The 17,973-nt window shown below is 46.4% G+C and overlaps 1 long non-coding RNA gene across 2 annotated transcripts in view; it reads left to right on the top strand.

The window, feature by feature from the left end:
* LOC142775681 (uncharacterized) overlaps positions 1-17,611 on the top strand; it is a 254,538-nt gene extending 236,927 nt beyond the window's left edge. For both annotated transcript variants that reach the window (XR_012886915.1, XR_012886914.1), the window contains exons 3-4: positions 13,192-13,255; positions 17,297-17,611. This is a non-coding gene — a long non-coding RNA (uncharacterized LOC142775681). The remainder of the gene's footprint in view (positions 1-13,191; positions 13,256-17,296) is intronic.
* Positions 17,612-17,973: the final 362 nt, after the last annotated feature.

The following is a 17,973-nucleotide window of genomic DNA, read 5'->3' as shown; positions in this document are numbered from 1 at the left end:
AAAGAAAGAAAGAAAGAAAGAAAGAAAGAAAGAAAGAAAGAAAGAAAGAAAGAAAGAAAGAAAGAAAGAAAGAAAGAAACTACGCGCAGAAGAAGCTCGCCAAAAGTAAATCTTTAGAGACATCCGAAACACGACGTCCGATGTACTTTGCTCCATTGCTGCACCATCACCCGCAACGTGGAGCAACGGGATTAAGTAACACCACGGTGCAATTAATTTTCTGGTAGTGGAAGTACTTGACGCTCAACTTTTATATTTTTTTCGTCCATTTCTGACTCTGCCGTTGCCTAGCCGTTTCGAGACAGTGGTAAAGGCCGTGCCGCAGCATCTCCTCCGTGACATGAGAGGAAGGACTGTCGGCAGCCGCCGAAGCGCAGGCTATAATTTGTCTGTTTTCTTCCTTCCTCGAAGCGAGGGTTCGGAGGTGAACGAGTGCAGTAAATATATAACAAAAGATGGATAAGCTAACGGGCACGCAAACTGGTCGAGGGAGGAGAGAGTAGAACGCCTCTTGAGAAGAAACGCCGCGCGAAAAGCGGTGGCCCGCCGAAAAAGCACAAAAATGGTTTCGAAGACTGCGTGGAGCAAAGCAGGTATCGACGCACCGCCGACGGCTAATAGAAGGAAGCCGGCTCGAGAGAAAAACGGTAGCCGGCTTGTGCATGAGCGCGCGCGGAGCCTGCAGGACCTACTTCGGAGGGGCTGCAGTTTTGCTGCCGCCGCGAGCCCGACGCATGCACGGCGCCGGTGCGCGCGTGGCAGGTGGTGGTGGTAGCCGTGGTGGTGGCAGCATCTTCGTGTGCCGCGACGTGACCTCCACGCCGCTGACGCAGGCGCTCCTCCGTCACGAGACGCGCGCATTGGCAACCTGCCGATTTCCCTTCGGGGCGGCAACAGGTGGCTCTCCAAGCACCCAGAAGCCAAGCATGTTCAAACAATCCAACAAACACGCGTGCAACAAAAGCGATCACAACCACGCACACTCACGCACGACCACGAGCACTCGTCACTATGTGCTACAGCGCTCGATATTTCGCAAGCCCCGACAACAACACCGCCCCGTGACCGTCGGTTCAACAGTCGACCTTTACGCGGCGCCCCGCGCTTCCTTTCGCCGTGCCGTTGGCAAATCCACGACCTGGGCTACCTCGCGCGTGGAAAACACTTGCGCAACGCGCACCAGGGAGGATTTTCGTCGGTGGAAAGGTCGCACGAAATGGAGGTGCCCCTTAAGGTTTACCCCTGCTGCTCGCAGATGCTCGAACAGACCTCGCGTGGCCAAAAGTTGCACTCCTCGCTGCCAACGCCAGACGAACTTTCTTTCGACTGCTTCAATTTGGGCTAGTTTATCGCAGACTTTACCGCCTCTCTGTCAACATTCGCACACTCGGCGTGCCGCCTAGCAGCGTGGAGGCCACGGGAATAGCAGTGCATTTAACGTGCAGTGGCTTCCACACATGCTACGCAGTTTACTATGTAGCTACTATGTAACTACGTGTTTGCTATCTTTGCTTCGCAGCCCCGCCGTGGTGGTCTAGTGGCTAAGGTACTCAGCTGCTGACCCACAGGTCGTGGGATTGAATCCCGGCTGCGGCGGCTGCATTTCCGATGGAGGCGGAAATGTTGTAGGCCCGTGTGCTCAGATTTGGGTACACGTTAAAGAACCCCAGGTGGTCGAAATTTCCGGAGCCCTCCACTACGGCGTCTCTCATAATCATATCGTGGTTTTGGGACGTTAAACCCCACAAATCAATCAAATCAATCTTTGCTTCGCAGTTGCTAACTGCCCTACATAGCAGTAACACTGCTATGTCTTTGGTGTTAGAAGCTACGTCTTTGCTGTTAGCAGCTACAGGGAATGTACTTCAACTTGAAGAATCATAGTCTACAGCGCCACACTGGAGAGGATGAGCATTCCACAAATTATAGTGTTTTGTTTTTTCCATAAAAGTGTTTTCATATAAATAACAACTCCGTGAATACTTCCCCTAATTTGACTTTATACTTACCGATAAGGGTTTCGTAGAAAGCATTTGTTTGCACGACAGCCTACAAACCACCCTGAAGCACCGTTCGCGCCCTGTCCACAACACGCGAAGTCACTTATTTATGCGCGCACTTGTGTCCTTTTCTTATCGCGAGTAGAGATCTGGAAGAAGAAAAATGATTAAGGACCGCAGCCTTCCTCTTTTTATTTTTTTCCCCCGAGGCCAGCGGGTAGCGTAGTCAGCAGGAGCACGAATATTTCGACTTTGAGCTTCTCGCTCACATGCCCGTCCCTGCAGTGCAGGAGTCGGGAAAAACAGCGTAGTCGAAAAATGTTGGCCTTAGCACGACACTGGCGCGGGTAACGCGTCTGCCCCGCAGAATTGAGCCATTGGGCGGCAGTAAAAACGTGCAAAAGCTCCGGGCATCCATGCGCGCACATGCCGCGGTGCGTGCGCCCCGATGACGTGCGCCCGGCCAGAGGCCCTCATTATCCGCCACTCAAACGATATGAATGGCTGCATGCTCCTGCCGGCTGCCACGTCCCCAGACGGAGGAACTTGTTCCACGGGACGACTGTTCACCTTGCATCGAAAATCATTGAGCAGGTGAAACCGAAGGCTCGTCAATGACATAGCTGCGCCCTTCCCACCTTCTCCTCAGCGGAGATGGCTGCATCGGCGGCAGCAGGTGGCTTCGAGGCGTTTTTTCTTCACCTGTTTGTCGCGCCGGCATAAAAACGAGGACGGCTGCGTACCCGGAGGCTAAGGCACGTCACTTGTGCCCCGTGCTGCAGTCGTTCACGGCACCATCCCCTCTCTCTTTCGGCTACACGCCGACGGTGCCAGGAAGCGACGCAGCCGAGTCGCCTCTGCCACGTGCGAGATATTCGGCGCTCTTCGTCTGCGCATTGAACTATACTGCCCTGGAATATACAGAAGATGAGGAGGGGGAGTTGAAAGGGGTCACGGTGTCTGACTTCAGATAACTTGGGAATGTGTGTGTGTGTGTGTGTGTGTGTGTGTGTGTGTGTGTGTGTGTGTGTGTGTGTGTGTGTGTGTGTGTGTGTGTGTGTGTGTTCATTCATTCACACCACCACTCAATTTCATTCCTAGTTGGTTTAATTTGCACCCCCACTGACCGCCTCAATGCCACCTCTCCCGCCTCGCGTTCGTTGTCCGATGAATAGCGAACTAGGCACATATTAGTGAAAGCCATTTATGGTAGGCATGGTCGTTAGTAAAAGTTGTAGCTAATTCTGAAGTTTTCCAATGGCAAAGCGCACTTACAAACTGAAATCATCGCGTAAGTGCTGTAATTCGGTTTTATCCAACTGAAACCTTTTTTTTTTTTCCCCTGTAAGTATATATTTTTCAGTCACTGCAGAGGTAAAGCCCCACAGTTGCTATAGAAGCACTTGAACTATGAGCAAATGAAAACGTCTCTTCAAATATCCCGATATTTAAGTCTGCTCGCTTTTCATATACTATACGGAAGCAGATTTGCCGCTTAACTGAGACTCTGACATCTCCAAGGTATGAATGAGTCTAGTGCATTTATACACTGCGAGCTATCGGTCTTCGTTTGGCACAAACAAATGGAGGTTTTTTTTTTTCTTATTTTGCATTAGGCACCTTGCATACGCGCCCCAGGCGAAGACCGTGCCGCGACGGCAGTGGCTGTACACAGTGCTTGTTCTGCCGCTAACTCCAAGGACGCGGCTCCGATCTGGAGCCCATCGGTCGCATTTTGATGGAGGAGAAACGAAATTTTAGACACCCGTGTACTGTGGTAATATACGTCGGTGCAAGTTGAAGATTCTCAGGTGGTCGACATTGTCTGGAGCCCAACACTGCGGCGTCCATGCGTACTAAAGCCGCTTTGGGACGTTAAACAACATAGACCGACGAGGCCAAATCCTTCTCCCTTGTTAAATAAGATGCATGAACACCATCCAAAAGTATTTACCGATCACTCTGTTGATCTGAAATGTATACTGCAGCTCCCATGATACCGTCGCCCAGAACACCACAAGCTGCCTGACTGAGCAGGTTTTCCTTTTGGTCTTTTTTTTTCTAGGATAGTAGCGCAGATGTCGCGGTTAAAGCTGCCTTGCGGAAATGTACGTCTTGCCAAGTAGCACTACTATCGGACTGCAAGCCCGTATCATATAGGGACTGTTGCGAGAACTTGCGTGGAAAATTCGCTGGCAGTGATGATTACGCAACCTCAAGCCGATACGTACGATAAATAATTTCACTACGTAGGCTTTCAGTGTCGTCCATCGCACCCGGGCATGAACAGACACGATCCTACTCTTGACCTCTCAAAGCACTACGATACTATTTAAGACACCGTGATGGCAGGCAACTACCATGAGCAACATCCACTGCTTGTGGTCTCTACCGTATCACTAGCCTTGCATGTTCAAGAGATTGAGCCATTTGGAAGCATCCTTGCTGCATGCGCAATATCACCGGTGGGGTGTCGAACACCGGAGTGGGTATACTCAGGTTACGACTATCGCTCAAAAACCTGTTCGTTTTGCAACATTCGTGCAGATGGGAACCATTATACTAGCTAGATTCTTCAGCATTCGCCAACGAAGTAATCGTGACTCTCCTCTCGGCGCTTACGTTTCCCAGCTATTACGTTTTTTTTGTTGTTGTTGTTTTTGTGGTCTCCTCATAAACGTATCACAGAAAGCTTTTGCTTTATTGCGTTACTGGTATTCTTCCGAGTCTGGCACACTTTCAGTTCAATGGTATTGCTTATGCGGGATAAAAAACTATTCGAATGCGCCTTCTCTACCAATTGATCGTATATAAAATGTGCTTTGCTTGGAAAGCCTTTCCAACCTATCCCCCACTTAAGCTTTCGTTTCATCATTGCATTACGTGCGATCGAAATGACGTGTTTCGTATGTTTCCTACACACTTCAATATACAGGGTGACCAAAATGAAGCTTAACAGATTCGTTAGATTTAAGCGATGAAAATTACGTGTGGTTAATAATATGTAGTGTTTTACTTGCCAAAGCCATATCATTATGAAGCATGTTGTAGTGAAGGGCCCAAGAAATTTGGACCAGTCTGGTGTTCTTTGAAGTGTATTCGCACAGTATACATGGACCTCTACACGGACCTCTATCATTTAGACGGCATATTGACATATGCCGTCTAAAAAGCAAGACTTTATTTAATATGTGTTATTACTATTTTTATCGTTAGGAAAAGGGAAAAGGAGGGGACCATCAATGAGAGATTCTGTTGAGCAATAAGAAGGGGGTTCGGTGTACACATTAACTGTTTCGAATAACAGAGATCCTTCACTAGGAAAAGTGCATTGTTGATACCGCGGGGGCGGAAAGGTGGAAGAGAAGATAGAGTAGGGTAGGGGATGGGGAGGTGATTCATAGGTCACCTGGGCACAGCTAGAGGGGGGAAAGCTGAAGTACCTGCGAATTAAAAGCGGGAAACGAAAATACATCTGTTACTCTTCTGGTCAATATTTAAAAGTGTATTTATGCATTGTTGATACCAGCAATGTTCTAAATGGAATAAAATTAAACAAGAAAAAAAAAGCTAGCACGTAGCCGGCTGCTTCCACGTCGAGACAGACAGGTCTATAGCCTGTCCGCCAAGTAGCGAGCCCATTGGACATGCGCTTAGTTATGCTTCCAAATCTATAGACTGCGTAGCTATAGCAGCATCCCACCAAGTATATTCCATTGAATCCAAGTCGTTGTAACTTGGTTGTTCCCTTGTTCAATTACTGATTCCAGATATTTTTACAGTTCTGCTCTTTGACGTTTCTCTATATTTTGTTTTCTGTAAAGAATATTCAATGCGCACCACTGCGCGTACTGAATCCCTTTCTTAAACAAATCACCATCTTGCTGCCAAACATATTTAGTTGCGGAGAGTCCGGTCGGCAGCCTAATGGACGGCAGTTGCTCCGCATGAACGTCTGTCCGACGATGCCGGCACAGAATCTCATGTGCCTTAAAGAACGGTGAGTACTATGCAGGATTGGGCTCGATCAGTATTCCGGAGGGAAAAGATTGGCGAGCTTCTACAATTAATGAAACGTGACGCCCAAATATCTAAAGGGCCTCCATGCCATAAGAGTTGTGTAGAAGACCGGTCTTATAGCGTGCAATGACGGCCACAACTCACGCTTATTGTGTGTGAGCTGAGCTTTCTAATTGCGTCTTTAAGGCTGTTACCATAGATTGAGGCGATACACCTCGTCTCCCATTTATTCTGTTTCATTTCTTTGTCTTTGTTCGAGCTTTAATTCGCGTTGCGCTTGTCGCGTACTGTCAACAAACGCAGTGACGCTAGCATTCCGTGAAGCACTTGTTGGCTGTGACCGGCATTCCTGAAGTCCATGAAGCCTTCACGACGTCGTAGCTGTCGCATACACGATGAGCAAGGAGCGGGAACGCCGTGGCGGGCGTCAACCCTTCCTTCACGCGCCCAGCGCGTATGCATCGTACAAGAGATAGCCAGCTGCAACTCGGCGGGCACATTGTCGATCACTCTCTGGCACCAGCGACAACGCTGTGCCAAGGTGCTCAACTTCTCTAGCGCGACCCCGACAGTCGTCGCAGATGCCCTCTTCTCCTCCGCCCAACCGTCGAGCTCGCCTCGTGTGCGCGCCTTCGAAACAAGGCGCGTAACGCAATGTATACTACAGCACAGAGGGCCTCACGAGGAACAGGAAAAAGGTCTATTTCGAGGTATTCCTCGCTCTCCATTGCAGTCCCAAGCCGTAAATCTTTGCGCCAGCGCGTCCGACCCCTAGCTCTTACGACGTTGCAAGTGTTGCCAAAGTCGGCCGTAAATTCTGGGGGGCGCAACCATCGTCGCCCGTTCACGCACGCACTCGGTGCTGTTTTAGCGCGCTTCGTCGTCGTCGAAGTGGCCCGGACAACCGCTGGCGCCTTTTGTCTCGTGCCCGGCTCGCTTGCCGAAAATAAGGAATACATGGGCCAGCTAGCTACTCCGGCGAGCCGGAAAGAACTGGCGCGTCCTCATGCCATCCGCTGCAGGAATGGTGTGTTTGGACGCCGCAAATATACTGTCACTTTTCACTTTACCCAGCATGTGGGCAAATACAATGACGAGGAAAAGGAAGAACTGGCGGTCGTCCACGAATAGTATATCTCTAAGGCACAGTTGGCCGCTTTATTAAGAAGAATTTCTTAGACGACCAAAGGCATCTATCTATCTATCTATCTATCTATCTATCTATCTATCTATCTATCTATCTATCTATCCGCCCACATCTGGGGGCTCTCACGATCACCTCCTTAACTTGGTGGAGACTAAAATTGGCATGGGAGAGTAATAGGGTTGGACGAACATGATTGTCTGTACACGAGATGGATAACGTAAACATTCTGTTGCGTGTGTTGTCAAGCCCTCTCCTCCAGACAAGTGTGGCACATACCCGCATACCACGGGCCGCGGTATTCGCAACGTTGACTAGAAGAATGTAAAGAATAAACAACAGGACCCCAGCAAGAATTCAAACATCATGCATGGCAATCATGTATCCTACCAGAGCCATACCAGATATTGAGACTGTTTTGGAAGAAGACCCTATGCAGACGTAACGTTGGTGCGACGGCTATTGTATATATATAGTTGCAGTGTAGGCTACCTAATGTTACAACGAAGCAATAAACAATAGATTCTACTTCTGTAATGCAGGCATCTTGTCGGGATGGTGGTTCAAGTGTTGGCTCCACTACTGTAGCAATTATATGCCTATGATTTAGCAAGCTATATTTAAACGTTACTCCACATTGAAGTAATACGCTAATGAAAGTTACGTATGATGTTCACATTATCGCACCGTAATGTGCACTTAGTTTAGTTAATACTGACGTTTGTGTTCTCACGTGAACGCTTACGTTACGTTCCACAATGTTACCTTTAAACGTCAGTGCCGTCGACATTTGTGGTGAGCCCACGATGTGCGCACAACTAATACAATTAGAAAAACACGCCGATTAATCTCGCAACACTTGGCTGAAAGCCCCCCCAGCCCACCCCAAACAAAAAATGCAGCCAGCATAGACAATTACTTGGTGCCTGGTTCGCATGAAACCGATTCCCCACAAGGCGTGGGATCTGCTGTATATATGCATATATAAAAGCTATAGGAAGTATCACGCACGCTCTGATAGTGTAGAAAGCATAATTCACACGCAACGAACGTTTGAGCACAATTTAGTCCGACGTTTCGGCCTTGGGACCGGTCTTCGTCTGCATATATATATATATATATATATATATATATATATATATATATATATATATATATATATATATATATATATATATAATATCACATTTACACTGCGATTCGGTCTTTCCTTGGCATTATTTTATTGTCTGTTAGATCTCAATAATGTTATGTTACACAGGAAAGCCCAGTCCTTAAGTATACACTTCTTTACTTATTCACTAATGAGGGTCTCATACTGTCAGACTTGGTGCCTTTAGGTTGTATACGAGGGAATATTGGTCATCTGCCAGCCCGTAATAAGTTGACGTGCTACGTAACGCCAAACAAGCTAATAAAGAGTGTGCCACACTCGCCGCCATGAATACTGATGGCACTGAATGACACTCCCACGTTTAATTCATACATATACCCTGTAAAGTGGCTTTTGGGATAGCCGTCGTGGTAGCTCAATCGGTAGAGCATCGAACACGTTATTCGAAGTTCGCAGGTTAGGTTCCTGCCCACGGCAAGTTATCGTTTCACCCACTTTTCTTTTGTCACATTTACATTACGATTCGGCCTTATAACTTCCCCTATACTTTCCTTGGCAATACTGTCTGTTAGATCTCAATAATATTGTGTTAAACACTAAAAAGACGAGCCCTAGAGTATGCACTTCTTTCCATATATATATATATATATCAAATGCTGATTTCTCTTTTCACTCATCTCCGAATCAAATTTTTGAAAAAACAAATATATTCGAGTGGATCAAACATCTACAGTCTTGTGGGGTTGATCATGAACCTCGGCGTTGAAGCCCTCAGACGCGTGCGCACACGCAGCCGTGCATTGAGTATACGTATAAATATATAGAGAAAATGCAGCATGGAAATATTTATGACCTGCCATACTCTAACAGACATAGATGAGCTGGCTCGGCAAGAGGAATTCACCAAAGGTTAAACATATACCCGTAGAAACATAGAAATAGTTTGGATGCGTAATTAGAGTACATCTGTAGCTATTATAAAATTGAATAGCCAGTACTGCAACCACAATTGAAGTTTCTCGAACATGAGGGTCTATTTGATAAGTAATTCAGAGACCTGGCGTAGCTATGTGGTAGAATACTTGAATGCCACGTAGAATGCTAGGGTGCTATTTCTGATGGGATCCCGACATTTATTCTTTACATTTGTCCCGTCAACGCTACCGATACCAGCTTTCTTTTATTTTTAACGTCTATGCGTTAAAATTACCCAAGTGTGTTCTCGCCGTTCCTGGGTAGATATATAGTGTCAGTCACCTGTGGTACATATCCGTATACCAGTGGCACACACCCACCTGCAGGTATGTGCCACTGTCTGGCAGAAAGTGTTTGACGACGTACACCACGGGATTTTGACATTATTCATGTCATGACCAGCGAGTCGTATTATTCAAATGATCTTACCCTCTCATACTAATTTTGGTTTACCCCAACTTAAGGGGGTGATCACGAGAGCACCCAGACATAGATAGATAGATAGATAGATAGATAGATAGATAGATAGATAGATAGATAGATAGATAGATAGATAGATAGATAGATAGATAGATAGATAGATAGATAGATAGATAGATAGATAGATAGATAGATAGATAGATAGATAGATAGATAGATAGATAGATAGATAGATAGATAGATAGATAGATAGATAGATAGATAGATAGATAGATAGATAGATAGATAGATAGATAGATAGATAGATAGATAGATAGATACTCAAAATGCTTGCAGTACGCAAAAAATGCTTCGCATTTAGTTATAATTGCTGGGGCTTGGCACGCCCAAGTGGCGTTGTGATTCTTAGGCAAGCTGGGCTTAATTTCGACCCTTTGGGCTTCTTTAACGCAGACCTAAATCCAAGTACATGGTTGTTCTTGCATGGCGCACAAAAAAATGATTCTTCCCGCTTATGACATGCAGGTAAAGGTTATTAGGGCACAAACTATTCGCAAAGAACATAAAAAATGCAATGCGTACGGTGGTGCATTGCCGTCAGACAACTTCGAAGTGAGGATGCGATTTCGAAGAGGACATATGTTTACATGTATTCGACGCACAAAGGAAGAGACACGAGTTTCCGCCCCTCGATGTGATCAAGAGTCAGAAACACCACTGTCGACGAGCTCTCGGCGATCGAGGGCGATACGCCTTCGCGGGTCGGCGGTGGAAGTGCTTGCTCTCTCCTCTTCCCGTCCTGGCAGACATTTCACCGCGCGCTCTAATCGGCCCGTGGTTTGGCTGCCGAGTGCCGGTCGGCTGTTCCATAACAGCGTCATGTGCCACGTGGTTGAGCCGGCCGGAAGCGGGGCACAGGTGCAGCACTTCCGGCGTCCCGCCAGCGATCGGGTGTCCCTACGACGGCCCGTGTCTCCGGGAGTAACGGGAGGCTGCCCTCCGGAACGGCACTGCTGCTGCTGCTGCAGGGTGGGCGGCGGACCGGTGCATCCCTCTGCAGCGGAGAGCACCTGTTGTGAGAAAAATTTTTTTTTCCTTCCTCTCACCCCGGACGGAAGCCGTCGGGCGCCAACCACATGCCGCCAACTTCTTCCGTCGCGTGCGGGGGGGAGGCAACCCACACATGTGTGTTTTGACGGGCCACAGTCCCAGACACTGTGCTCTGGCTGCTTCTCTTCGTCTATGGCCTTGTGTTGATTAACGAGCACCAGTGCCCCTTCCACGGCTTGCGGTCATATGGCACTAGCTAGCTCGGTGAGCTGAAACTCGCCGGTGAACCATTAGTGCTTTGCCCTGTCACAGACGTCGTAAGGCGCCTTGAAGTCAAAGGTGCTTGCACATGTTTGTTGCGAGTAGGCCATGTATGGTGTAGTATATAAAGGCTACCTAATCGGATAATATCGCTAAGTGTGTAATATCTCCGCACCCATCATGGGTACTAACTCTAACGTGGTGTTAAGGGGCAGGCGAAGCTCAAACTCGGAAGGCTCTAACCATGCTGACGTTTTACAGTTACGCTACACGTACTTGCCATCACTGCAAAACTTCAAAAGTGAATTACTCGATCATCTACCCAAAGAGTTCAACCAGGCGGTGGGACGAAAGAAAGAAATAGTCAGAGATATGATAGCTTTTGTTGTCGCAAGGCAAGGTGGAAGGAAGTGTTGACCTGTGAGTCGGGCAGCGGATGCGAAATAGCGTGATCATCATGATGTCCTGCATCGAGCAACAAGAGGCATCGAGCTGTCGGTATTGCGTAATTGCTAGGGGGATACTTTTCATACTCATCTGTGCTCAACAGGGCCTATAATAAGCATCTGCCAGAGCCTAAAGCACTTAGAGACATTCATGACTGCTTCGGCATCACTTGATAACTAAGCACGTGCATTGGCATCATCGGTGTTATGTTTTACACCATTCTGTCTATTTCTGTTATCTGCCAATGCGTGTTCAGATAGTGCTAAAAGAAAATGAAAAAAGTATAACAAATATACATACATACATACATACATACATACATACATACATACATACATACATACATACATACATACATACATACATACATACATACATACATACATACATACATACATACATACATACATACATACATACATACGTACATACGTACGTACGTACATACGTACATACATACATACATACATACATACATACATACATACATACATACATACATACATACATACATGCTTACATACATGCTTACATACATACATACATACATACATACATACATACATACATACATACATACATACATACATACATACATACATACATACATACATACATACATACATACATACATACATACATACATACATACATACATACATACATACATACATACATACATACATAACGGCCTAATAGATGAACGGTGATGCAACAATTCTTCGCAGAAGCTACACCTGCAATCTGCGGTCAGCAAACCGACGTTCTACGGCGAACAGCAATCTCATTAATTGGTTTTAGCCCAGAGCCCGGTCGCACGCGCAAACAGTCGCTACTTTAGTGAGAAGCCCACAAGACACTCCCCGACGCGTGACACGCGCCTATGCAGTTATACGGGTGTTAACCAGGTGTTTCCGCTGCTGCGTGTAGCGAGCTCAGCTCTCTAAATGCGTTATACGGGTGCGTAGTCTGCCAAGGCGCTATAGCCTCGGCCATCTGCGTGGTGGAAAACCGCTCTCAAGGTCGCCAACGTCATCTGAGTGCTGAGACTCGGCAATTCATACAGAGCTCGCTCGCTTCTCTGCAAACATTGATCCCCAAATGAAACACTTATTCCCTCCCGCTAACATTTAAGTGAAAGTGCCGATGAAGAGGGAGGACACCCTCACTTGCGTGTCTCTGGCCAAACCAGTTAACCATCGTCCAAAAGTACGAAAAGCTCCGTGCAGGCTTTTCGACAGGCAATTCTAGAAATAAATAATGGACCATGGTGGTCGCTATTATCCCTACGCACGAAATAACATAAGCTGCCGGTACGGCGCATGGACGGGGCAGCTGATACCGTTTCTTCAGTACATCGGGTCACTTCTATCAGCTTGGTATACGTACTCGGTGTTTCAGCTAACTCATACCAACCTTGAAAATATTCACACGTGCGTTACGATAATCATAACGAACGAGATGTTTTTCAAGGTAGCCTTGAGCAATTGGATTTATCTTGCTGTGAGCTGAAATTATTAATTAGTGATTAGTAATACGCTAATTTTGTTGAGTTTATATCAATGTATTCAAACAAAAAAGTCTACAGTCATTGTCAAGCGCCCAAACAATTCATTTCCGTAAAGATAGCTCATTCGCTCAAAGAAAGGGATGGGCAATACTCCCCATCCTTGACGTCGACACCGAATAACTCATCATTGCTGCCTACACTGTTCTTACGAACTAGAAGCTTCTCGCCATATTTTTTTTTTATTTTCCAGGAGCCAGTCGTATGAGGACGTCCAGTGTTCTATACGCCTCCCCAGTTCTCCAGACCTCTCTATGGTAAGGCCAGCGATAAGGAGAAGCCAGTGTGTCCCAATTAACGCCTGCAACTTATTTAAGTAGTTCTGGTGTAATCAAGCTTCGCTTGAGAAAATTATAGTGCTAAGGATTACCATGGTTAGCTTCAGGTTGGAAACTTGAAAGAGGGCACCATTGTGGGTACGCACAAGCGCCTAGAAACATGATGCTTTACAAAATACAGCGCCTTAGTTTCTTTCCATCATGAAAAAAATAAATTAACAATCCTTATCTTCACAAAATAAATTATTTATGCATTTTGATAGACTATGTAACTTCAAGAATGAAGATTCTTCTGCACCTAAGTGCAGACCTTGTAGTGGGTCATTAGTGAATAACTATGTAAGCCCATAGTAACAATGCATTAAGTTGTTTGATGAGACAATTTATGAAAATGTTAAGTTATTTGCTTTCTCGTGGCTTACACTTGAATTTTTCTAAAGCTTGGCATGAGTTAGCTGCAGTGTCCTGCGTCTGTGATTGGTAATCACCCCACTATACAAAATTGTAAAATCTCTGGGATTATTCCAGATATTTTGTTGTCTTTCCCTTTCGCTACTGCTGCCTCATTATCTCGTGATGATCATAACATTATTGAGTAATCATTTCTCGATGTTTTCACCTTAAATCATCATCATCATCATCCTAACTACCCTCACTGCACGGCAAAGCATCATCACGGCATCATCATCTGCACGGCACGGCATCGTCATCACATGTTCCATCAATCGACCCGGTTCTGTCCTTTCTGCAGCCACGTTATACATGCAAACTTCTTAACCTCATCTGCCCACCTAATTTTCGGTCTCCCTCTAAGGCATTTGCTTTCTCTGGGAATCCAGTCATTTATTTACCCTTAATGATGAGTGGTTATCCTGCTTACGCTTTACGTACCCGGCTCATGTCCATTTCCTCTTCTTGATTTCAACAATGATATCCTTCAGCCCAGTTTGTTAAGGGTGTAAGAAGGGCGCGAAAGTTAATCAGCGAGTGTTTGGGTTGGCTGCTCTGGAGAGAGATAAAAAGAGGAGAGACAGGCATACGAGAAGGTGAAGTGAAAAACGAGGGATAGTGGCAAAAGAGGCGAACATGATCGAAAACTTCGAAAACTTGGTTTGCTGGTCTACACTGATGGATGGATAGGGAAAGGTTAGGTAGACAGATCGCGAATGGAGAGTTTTGTATACTATATGATACCCAAGTGTAAGGGGACGCGAATTTCAGTGTGGGCAGACTACCAGCAATTGGCGTTCCACAACGCTTGGGTGCCCTAGTCTAATCCTTTATGGACTCGCATGCACGTGGCACGAAATTCCCCAAGCTCTCAGTTGCGTGTGATGAACTGATTCAATCTCGAAATGCCGACCCGGTTCGTCAGGTGGATCACTATTGCTCGATCACCCCGGAGGCCCGTCATGCGCCCACTCGCGTCGCTTTCTCGCTCGCGCCAGCCCGAGCCGCCTCACTGTTGCGCACTCGGCCACCGGGTCACGGTTGAGGTCGAGCGCCGCGGCGCGAATCCGCACGCCAACTTTGCACTGCCCCAACGGCGCGGGTTTCTCAACTTCCGGCAGCCGCGGGTCGGCCGCCGATTGCAGCAACAGCAGACGCCGTCCGCCCGGGGGTGCCCCTTGCGGCCCGCCACCTGACGCCTAAGGATGAGTGCACGCGCCGCCCTCTCGTGCCTGGGCTCATTCTTTTCGCATTGTCGGAAATTATCCGAAACAAGTAAACCTGTCTGGAGGCCTATGGAAGGGACACGCCACCGCGTTCCGGCTGCCTCGTTCACCGACACTCAAGGAGCGCTCGCCAAAGAGAGCGAGGGAGCTCAACGCGCGTACTTGACCCGCGGCCGAAATGGCCGGTGGCCACAGTCGAGGCAGTCAATGGCCCCGCGGTTCCGCTAACTATTTCGGAAGGAGGGAACGGCGCAGGAGAGAAGTGCCCGGAAGAAAAATGGGGAGGAAGCGAGAGCCGCATCCACGCACGTTATAGTATATATGCCTCTGGAAAAGCATCGGCCCGAAACCGACGGCACAGTGCCCATTACGCCGGTATTAACGTATACACACCGGCTACACCCGCTGCGTCCCGCTGTTCGTTGAAAATGCCGCTATACGCGAGAGGCTCGACCAGATGTTGCCGACGGGCCGCACGTGCGCCCCCGTGGCGAACGCACGCCGATTGCTCGAGAGCATGGGCAGTACCATTTCGAACACCGCAGGATACTAGAGCGAAAAAAGAATGCGCCTGTGAGGCACACAGACGTGAGCACACACAGACACGGATGCCCCCCGGCGTATATTTTCTTTTATTCTGGTCACTCACACACTCCGCTATGAAGGAATGAAATGACGCAACGAACGTGTAGCTACGAACTGACCATCGACTGTGACGGCAGGTGTGAACAAGGGGCATCGAGCTGCCGGTATTGCGTAATTGCTGGGCGGATACTTTCGATACGGATCTGTCTCCTCAACATGGCCTGTAATAAACATCTGCCAGGTCGGGGAGCACTTCGAAACACTTATCACTTCATGACTGCTTTCTCTTCACTTGATAACTAAACATGTGCATTGGCATCATCAGTCTCAGTCATATAATGATTCGAAGGCAGCTACGCGATCATCACCATATCATCATTATAAACTAGGCCTGATTAATGTTCATTGCAGTACGAACACGGCGGTCTCCGAGTTACCCAGCCTTGCATCAACTGATTTCACACAGCGTGTGCGAATTCCTTAACCAGATTACACCGTGCATCTGCCACCCTCTATACTGCTTTTCGCTTCACTTCTTGGCTCGCATTCCGTTGCTCTAACGCATCGACCACTCTACATACGGTGTAAAAAAGACGTCCACTGCATAACAAGCTGCTCTCAGTTATTCAGTTATGAGACAACATCTCAGTATCACAATTTTAATGACTTTTTTATCAGAACAAGTTTAACATATTACTCATTAGTACCACGCCTTTTGTGAAATAGTTTGTGAGCTTTCGTGAGAATTTCATTCCGTGCTACGAATGCTTGATGTACTTTTCTCAATAACACGTGCATCAGTAACAATGCCTAAATCAAAACTTACTAAGTCAGGAAATGCTAATTGCAATTTACTTATTCAAGTCACGCTTAAGAAGCAGTGCTATTATATTTCGTACAGCGAGCAGTACAAAGAAAGTCCTACAGATTTCTGGTTTTTGCAGAAAGCTTCTGCCACGCGAACGCCATGTAATGGTAAATGGCAAAAGTTAAAGTTTGTGTTGTGTTTGCCAGTTTGTCTGTAACGATCCTAATGAAGTTTAGAAGAATAAGCACCTAACCGCTGATGTATTAAATCATTATACAAAGTCCAGGATGCAGGGGCAGGGCCAAAATGTTATATGGTGGCGGTTCGACCACTTTATATGTTCGTATGTGTGTTTGTCTGTACGCCTGTATACATACATACATACATACATACATACATACATACATACATACATACATACATACATACATACATACATACATACATACATACATACATACATACATACATACATACATACATACATACATACATACATACATACATACATACATACATACATACATACATACATACATACATACATACATACATACATACATACATACATACAACAAACATTACGGGGATTGGGGTGTTGATTTTGTTAACATTAGCACATCAGTTTACATCCCACACAGAAAGATTCCCCTACCTTGCCGGCTGGCTTCTTTTCACAGAGACCGCAAAGTACATGCGTGGTCTATGCGGGAAGCCCCGATATCTTAAACAGGCGTGTTTAAGAACAAAAAAAATGGGTGTATATATGTAACATGTATAGCGAGCACAGTGAACACCTGCATCAGACGTGGATGCATATGCGAGAGCTTGACGAAGCACTTCGTAATCACGTGACAACTTCCATTCATGTTCATTGTCATGGTATTTCTCACAGCTGGGTATTTATCTATTGAAATTTTATCACTGTTTTTTTTTGTTTCTTGTCTGCAGTTGGTTGTAGGAGTTCTGAGTCCCTGCTACCATCGTAGTGACGTTGACTTGTGCAGGCCGAGTGCGGGCGATATGATCGTAGCTCCTGCGATTCCGAATAGCCTTCCAAGATCCAAGATGAGATGTACAAAGGTGTCTTGCCTGGACCCTTCAAGTTGAGTACGGTGAAAACTGCTAACATTTTTCGTAAGCCGCGACTTGGAGGTTTGAAGACAGGATTACTGGACAGCAACACGAGAAATTTAATGGTTTGGCGTTTTGTTTCACTTATATCTCACTAAATAGCCAATAAACGTCTTCATTACATGCCTATAATTTTTTTTGTATACTGAAGTGCACTTTCGTTACGTAACCCCAGTACTGTAACATATACACTGTAACAAGTCAACTAGGGCATGCGAAAGCATATTTGCGTCTATAGGCAGGGGTCAACTGGAGGTCTCTGGCGAGGCCTTTGAGAGGTGCCAGGCACTTTTCATACTTCCGTTTATCTCTATGAAATCAGCATACTTCCCAGCTTGTAAGGCGCCACTTCATATACCGTTTCAAGTTGTACTTGCACACGCAAGAAATTTATTTATTTATTTATTTATTTATTTATTTATTTATTTATTTATTTATTTTCGATTTCTTTGTGGAGTCACAAAGAGGAGTGGCCACAAGTTACAAAAATTTTT

This window comes from Rhipicephalus microplus, chromosome X (genome assembly GCF_043290135.1).
Source record: "Rhipicephalus microplus isolate Deutch F79 chromosome X, USDA_Rmic, whole genome shotgun sequence".
NCBI lineage: Eukaryota > Metazoa > Arthropoda > Arachnida > Ixodida > Ixodidae > Rhipicephalus > Rhipicephalus microplus.
This window is presented reverse-complemented; position numbering and strand designations above follow the sequence as displayed.